Raw genomic sequence first — 8353 nt, 5'->3', positions numbered from 1 at the left:
AAGAATTAGAATGGCTTATGCTTTTTTCGCACTCCCTTATACAGATAACGACATTGTTTTGTTGATCATAGGAATTAAGATTTATTGCAATCCCATCTCTAGAGTATATTTATTATAATGCTCTAAAACTAATTTTTTGGTTATTTTTTAGCCTTAATAGCAATACAAATAAATAAGTAAGTAAATAAGTAATATGCTTTATTGTCACTGAAAATTGTACACATTTTATGGACAAAGCTTATACCAATAAGACAAGAAAGAATAAAAAAAAATCAGAATAAGAATTGTTTGTACTTTTAAATAAAAAACAAAACAATAAACTTCTTCCAAACTTAAACATAAAAAATACTACCTAATTAAGATTACCTTACAAACTTCGTAAAATGTACCTAACAAAAAATAAAAATTAGGAAAGGAGATTAATGAATTAAGAGCTCAAATATTCCACCTCCTTATGCTAAACAGTAACCAATTCTGTCATGCAGATTTCTCCTCATATTTTTTTAGTAGGGCTGGTATAATGCTTGCAGAGAAATGAAGTATTTTTGCTCTTAATTCGACCAGGTTTATGGCCCTTTCAAACTGACGCCTATAAATGTTTCCTTTGAGAAAACACAAAAAAAAAAGAAATCATTAGACACTAAGTCACAGGATCTAGCCAGCCATTTAATTGTACCACGTGTACTTATCAGTCGATCAGGAGAAATTTGATTGAGGAAGTCAATAGTTTCTCTAGAGTTGTAAGCCAAACACCCATCCTGTTGGAAATAAACCTCCTGAAAATTAACGGGAAGGCGTCGAACTTTCAAAATGATCTCATTATGTAAAAGTTGTAAATATTTGGGCCCGTTTAGGTTTTCATCGATAAAAAATGGACCGACAATATGGTCGCCTAACATCCCAGAGTAACAGAGTAACAAGAAGAGACAGAATAAATAACATGGAGATTAAGAGGAGAATGGGAATGAACTCCGACATAATAGACTACATCGAACAGAAGAGATTAACATGGTACGGACATGTCAGAAGAGCAGACCAAAATCGGTGGATAAATAGAATAACAGAGTGGAGCCCGATAGGAAGAAGAAAGAGAGGCAGACCCCGAAGATCTTTCAGAGATGAGGTGGACGAAGCAATGAGTAGAAGAAACCTACAGGAAGGGGACTGGCTAAACAGGAAAAATTGGAGAAAACGGTTGAGTGAAGGAATACAGTGAAAACTGTGGAAATCCTTGTATATATATATAACATCCCAGTCCAAAGATTTAACTTTTGCGGATACTGCGTTCGCACTGCAACACTGATGTACTTATTTTTCCGAGAATAACACCTTGCAACGGATGGATTGTGTTTTTTATATATTAAAAATGAAGATTCGTCAGAAAATAAAATATTTTTTAAAAAGTATACATTTTCATTCTCTTTATCTAACATAAATTCACAAAACTCCATCCGCCTAAAGTTATATTCCGAAAACAGTTCTTGTGTTGGTTGTATCTTAAATCAGTCATACCCATTTCTTTTGAGAACTGGATATTTCGAACATTCACGTTAACTTCCCTAGCAATTTGTACACTATCGCAGGATTCACTATGTATCTTCCACAAAAAGGACAAATATCAATATCCCTGTTTTAACGCTCCTCATCGATAGGTCTAACACGTGGTTCATTATCTTTATGACACTTTTACAACTGTTTTCACATCCCGAAGTTTGAAAATGTTTAATGGTATTTTTAACTGTTGTAATACTTGGTGAGGGTCTATTTTCGAAGGCAACAATAAATAAATCAATTACTTCGCGTATCGAATGACCCTGAAAGTACTACGTTACAAGTTACACTTTTTCTTGGACGGTATACAACGTAATAGGCATTTTATTAATTTTTTGTTTATTATTTCAGTGGAAACATGTCACAGCGATTGCCATTATGTTGTATGCTCAATAAAACAATGTCGTGATCTGTATACAGTATCGAAAAGAATTTAATATGGTTATGGATATAAACTAATAATTATGGGCGTATACGCAATAAATAACGACGTACACGAACACAGGAAGCTGGAAACTAATAAAGAAATTAAGAAAGGAAATGAATAAAGAAGTAATACAGAGCATAAAATCTGAAGACTGGGAAGAGTATTTCAAAGAACTTTTGGTAGAGAATAGAGTCGATTTTCAAGAACATTGAAATCAAAACCAAGATAGAATTTTAATAATCGTCTCGCCAATAAGATTAACAACAGAGGAAATTAAAAATATATGTAAATAGCTGAAGAGAAACAAAGGCACCAGGGGATATACCAGGAGAATTGTTAAGTACGGAACGAACAAATTGTACGAATGTATCCGACAACTATTTCAAGAATGCATAAACACAAACGAAATCCCTACGGAATGGAAGATATCATACCTTAGTACTATACATAAAAAGGGTGATAATAATAATTGTGAACGAATAGCTGTATCGAGATAGAATCGAGAGAATCGAAAAAAAAATACTTAGATTACGAAGCAGAAGAACAAGCAGGATTTCGTACGGGTCAATCCACTATTGACCACATTTTCTCCTTAACCCAGATAATAAAAAAAAAGACGGCACGGAATCAAGAGATTCATATGGTGTTAGTCGACCTACGGAAAGCCTACGACAGCGTTTCACTGAAGAAGCTGTGGCAATCAATGGAAAGCACGAATATTAATATAGAATTAATAAAAGCCGTCAAAGTGCTATACAACCAACCAATAACAAAAATAAAAGCAGGGACCAAATAACAACAGGATTTATAATATCAAAAGAATTAAAGCAAGGATGTTGTCTGTTTGTCTGTCCCCCATTTTATTTAAAATATACCTCGAAAGTACTTTCAAGAGATAGAAACAAAAAACAAGTAATACCGGCTCAAGATTATGACGATTTATTCTATATGGCACGAAAATTAATTGAAGAGTATGATATATGGGGTCTAGAAGTAAATAAAAAGAAAACCGAATACCTGTGCATTGAAGTAGAACAAAAAGATCTCATATTAAACGATAACACCACGATAAAGCACTGCTCTGACTATAAATATGTAGGTATCACTATTTCACAAGATGGAACATTAGACAAAGCCATAAGAGAGAGAAATACGTCAGGGAGAAAAGCCATCACAATGTTAAACAATATTTTATGGGACCAATCCATTAGCAAAGAAAATAAAAAATATATGAGACTATAGTAAAAAGTGTCATTATATGTATGTATGTATGTATATATATATATATATATATATATATATATATATATATATATATATAGATGTGAGGTATGGCCACTGAAAGAAAGAACACTGGCGACCGCGACGCTGGGAGCGACGGAAATGGATTTTTATAGAAAAGTCGCAGGAAGATCTAGAAGAGAAAGAATTATCAACGAACTCATTAGAGAAATAATGGGGATCAAACGAACAATCACAGATGACCTAACAACAAAACAACTTATCTGGTTCGGACACATACAAAGAATGGATAAACAACGAATATCAAAAGAAATAATAAAATGGCAACCAGAAGGAAAGAGAAAACGAGGTAGACCGAGAAAAAGTTAAATCAAAGGAATAAATAAAGAACTAAGAGAGAGGGCCATAGAAGAAGACCTATGGAACAACCGGTTATTTAAGTGGTTATTGGAAGTCGGAAAACGGCGGAGAACGTTATAAACCGACAAGTAGTAGTAGTAACAGTATTACTGCAGGTTTTAAGTCGATAAGCATCCTGGTGTAACGAGTTTGGATTCCAGTTTTCGACAACAAAAACCAAAATTATATTTCGTGTAAATATCAAAGCCAGAAGACCTTCCTTTTGTTTCATTATACAATTCTCGTATATGATATGCAAAAGAAATAAAATTTATAGAAATGCAGCCGGATTCAAAATTAAAAATTCTTCTTCTTTAAATTCTATCTTCTATCATAGGTGGGAAATCATCATGGGTGTGGGGATCCTGTCGACCGCTGCTCTAAATACTTCTGCGTTACTGCATTCAAACAATTCTCTGAAGTTTTTAAGCCATGATATTCTTCGTGTTCCCACATTTCTATTTCTTCGAATTTTGCCTGGCAAAATAAGTTGTAATAATGAGTATTTTTGCCCTCTTATCACGTGTGCTAAGTACTCAAGGTTTTGTCTTTTGATAGATAATATTATTTTCGCTTTATTTCTTATCTTTCGATTCTTGTATAACACAAAAAAGTTTAAATCGCCCAAATTATTTATATGCACTTGCTTTGGTGTTCATCCTTTAAAGCCATGAGGAAGAGTAAATAACACCAAACGATCTTTAGGCTTAGGTCAAACCTTATATATTTATATCCCGCAAACAAAGACACTTTTGTTTAGTGAATTATACAAGTGCTATTTCAATACGTGTCTTGATTTCTTTGGTTTTGTCTAAATTTGATCTTATTCGTATTCTTAAGTATTTGTAGGTATACACAATTACAATTACAGTTTCTGTAATAATCAATATTAAAGACAAGTTGGAACAACACGCAACCCTGGCAAACTCTCTCTGTGTTTTAATATCTCGGGTTTTGTGGTGGTCAATTCTTACGTTTGAAGTTTGATTTTACTATAGATAAAATATAAGTTTTATTTAAGTTTATATATTATATTAAGTTTTATTATATATATTTTTATTAAGTTTTATATAAGTGTTTTATGTTTAACATTATCAAATGCCTTTGACAAGTACATGCCCTGATTCATGTACATGAATCTTTGGACCAGCACATTTCAGCAGAACAAAGCATCTCTTGCGGTTATACTATTTCTAAAGCCAAATTGTATGTCAGTAATTTTTTATTCAAGAGTTTTTACAATAATTCTGATGTTTATTATTTTCAAAAATGTTTTAAGATTTAAGTTTTAAGTGTGACTCACTAAACTTATTGTTCTATGATCTGAACAGGTTGTTGCACTTCATTACACAATCTGAGGCTATTGTCTGGGGGTTATCAATAACATCTTCATCAATGGGGTTTAATAATTTGATAACCATATTATCTGGTCCAGTAGCTTTGTCATCTTTTATGCTTTTGATGACATAGATGACTTCTTCTCGTAATATTGGTGGTCCTGTATCCTTTGTGGTTTCTACTGACAGTTATTTTCTTTCATCATTAAATAGTTGTTTAGTATAATTGGTTCAGTGACACAATTTATCCTTCATTTCAGTAATAATATCTGTAACAATAAAACTCTGAAAACTTTGTTTTCAAAACTGCCACAAAATTTATTTTAAACTCTTATCACTACAGCTGTTTCGGCAGAGTGCCTTTCTCAAGTGATCTATTTTTGGCATGCGTTTACACTTTATAGTCTCTAATGAAATAGGTTGAGGAGGGGAGAACTGTTTGTCTCAAGTTAGTCATTCAGAATTATATCTGTGTTTTTTAATTTCTTGATTTCCATAGATTCTAACAAAGATAGCTTAAGGTCTTTATTTTGAATGTGAAGAATTTTAAATTCGTCATTAAACGAATGATTATGATCTAGAAGATGAAGTGCGTATGTAGAATCTGTTTTTCTATTATTCAAAGTCCTTTTATGTTCTGCTATTCGTTTATTAAAATTTCTATCAGTTTGATCGATGTAAGTTTTTGGGCAGTCGCCACATTTAAGTTTGTACACACCACTGTGTAAGTGTTTTTTTATTTTGGCTCTTGTTGTTTTTAATATATTTGCCTAGGTTGTTATTTGTTCTGAAAGCTGGTGTTATTCCTTTCTTTTTTATGTGTTTGGCTACTTTTGTTGATCTTTTGCCTGTATATGTAATCGAGCAGAAGGTACTGGGTTTTTTCTCTGGTGGTGTAAATACTAATTTCAGGGCTTTCTTGTGTAGTTTTTGAACATTTTATTAATTGTTTGTTCGTTATATCCATTGTTTACTGCTATTTGCTTAATGATATTTAATTCTGTCTCAAAATTGTATTTTGACATCGGAATTTCTGTTAATCTATGTAACATACTATGATAGGCTGCCAGTTTATGTTGTGTGGGATGGGATGATGAATTGTGTATAGTCGTGTCAGTATGGGTAGGTTTATGAAATATGAAGAAGTCATGTTTGTTTTTAAGTCTGATAATTTTTAAATCTAAAAAATTTATGGACTGATTTTGTTCTGTTTCTATTGTTAATTCAATATGACTATGAAGTGAATTAATATACGATAAAAATTGTTCGAGTTGCCTGTTAGTTCCTGTAAAACATACCAGTACGTCATTGAAAACAAAGTTTTCAGTGTTTTATTGTTACGTAAAATAAATTGTCAAGTAACGGTCAATCAAGTAACGGTCGAATCCATCAATTATTTAATAATATCTGCTTTATTTTTCTTAAGTATAGTGATTTTTGTGCTTTTTCTCGAACCTTCCATTTCTTTGATTTTTTTTTGTGTAAATTAAAGCTATCATACTTTTTTCCAGATCTTCTATTTCATTACATCTGTCGGAGACCAAACCCCTCTTCTGTTTTTTAAAGTTTCTTCCTGATGTTTCCCTCAATTTTAGTCTTTTGCTTTATGTTTTCTCCATGCTTCCATAATTTAAAGAATTTCTAGTGTCATCCAAGGTTGCTATGCCATTAATAATTAGGGAGTTGATATTCCGTTGTTAAGTTTGTGCAGTGTATTGTTTCACTGGTTTTCACAAACCAATCAAGGGCTTTGTATATATCATATGCTTCAGCCGAAAAGTTGCTGGATTGATTAATTAAAGTAAGTGATTTTTTATTCGTCATTTTTGATACGAATTACGCACTGGTTATACATGTTACTAATTTTGAACCATCTGTATAGATTACAATGTAATCTGAATAGTTACTTAAGATTTTCTTGAGAGTATTATGACAAAATTCAGTTTGGTATTAAGGAATAATAATGTTTATAGATAGAACACTTGTCAGGTGTAATATATCCATTGATTCCCAAATACAAGGGAATTATATTAAATACCAATTTAATAACTTAAGTTCATTGCAAGCTACAAATGCTTTCGCAAGTGGTGAGGAATTTTTTTTTTAAGAAGAATGTAGTTGTTAAATCAGCTGTATTTAACTGATTAATTATTTTAGCATTATAGGCGCATCGATAATGGTGTATTAGAAAGTATTTGCTTGCCAGATATTCTCTGTGTAATAAGAGTGAGTTTTCAGAGGCTAGAACCAGTGTGGCTTCATTGGGGGTGATTTTCGTCAACTCTAACACAATTTTTAAAGCTATAAATTGGATTCTATCAAGTTTAATTAACAATTTAAAATTAATAGCGTTGAAAAGCAAATAGTTTATTTTAAAATGTAAGAATATTTCAAAGGGATATTAAGAAAAAACTAAGATGTTACAAATTTATATAAGGCATCATTTTTAACCTGCGTGTCTACCAAATAAATTCCCGTTGGTTATTTTAGTTAACCGATAAACTTTCGGTATTCTCTTTAAAATCAATTTCTAGAGATAACAGAGGATATATGGGTAAGCGTAACAACAAAGACCGGCAAGGGAGAAGACAGTTATGACATATGTGATGGGCCCTCTTGTCCTACAAGGTATTGTTGACGTCGGGGTACGTGTGTCATCAATCTTGGGAAACGGGATAGGCTTTGAAACGAGATTATGGAGATTCTGGAGCGGGCTTGTCGGCGGTTAAGTGGTATTGTGTTAGCGGAATACTTTGTTTTATGGTTTTCAGCTGGAAAATTGGTTGGGAAAGTTTCGGAAATAAGAGACTTTGTTGTTGAAAAAACTATTCAATCAAGAAGGGAAGGTTAATGATTGACGTTAGAGAAATCGTGTTCGAAAAGTTTAGCTTTGCAAGATTTCAAAGGGATAATAAAAGACTAATGGGTTCGACAATCTGATAAAAAATAAAACGAGGTGATCTAGATATTCTATTGAATTAGTTTGTAAAAGTTACTAAAGGATGAACAGAAAAAAATAGTTACGGATTATTTGGTTACGGAAAAAAAAACCTTTTTCATTTTTAATACAAATTTTAAATCAAATTAATTTATATTCTTAATAGGTGCATTTAATGTTATTTCAATTATACTGAATTATTCTTACAAATTTACTGGTAATTCATGAATTTTTTTAGCCCATTTATGACGGTTTGTGCAATTTCCCTTCTCGTAAAAGTTGCCCCATCTGTAAAGAGAATTTTATTTATAAAGAATGAAACTTGTCTGTGTTAATTTAAGACAAATTAACAGAAATTTGTTTTCACTAAAATATTAGTAAATAATAAAATGCAAATTTTGGCAGTAACTTGTGAACTGGAGTAAAATATTAAAAATGTTAAAAAAGAGTACTCTGACT

The sequence above is a fragment of the Diabrotica undecimpunctata genome, chromosome 7 (genome assembly GCF_040954645.1).
Source record: "Diabrotica undecimpunctata isolate CICGRU chromosome 7, icDiaUnde3, whole genome shotgun sequence".
NCBI lineage: Eukaryota > Metazoa > Arthropoda > Insecta > Coleoptera > Chrysomelidae > Diabrotica > Diabrotica undecimpunctata.
This window is presented reverse-complemented; position numbering follows the sequence as displayed.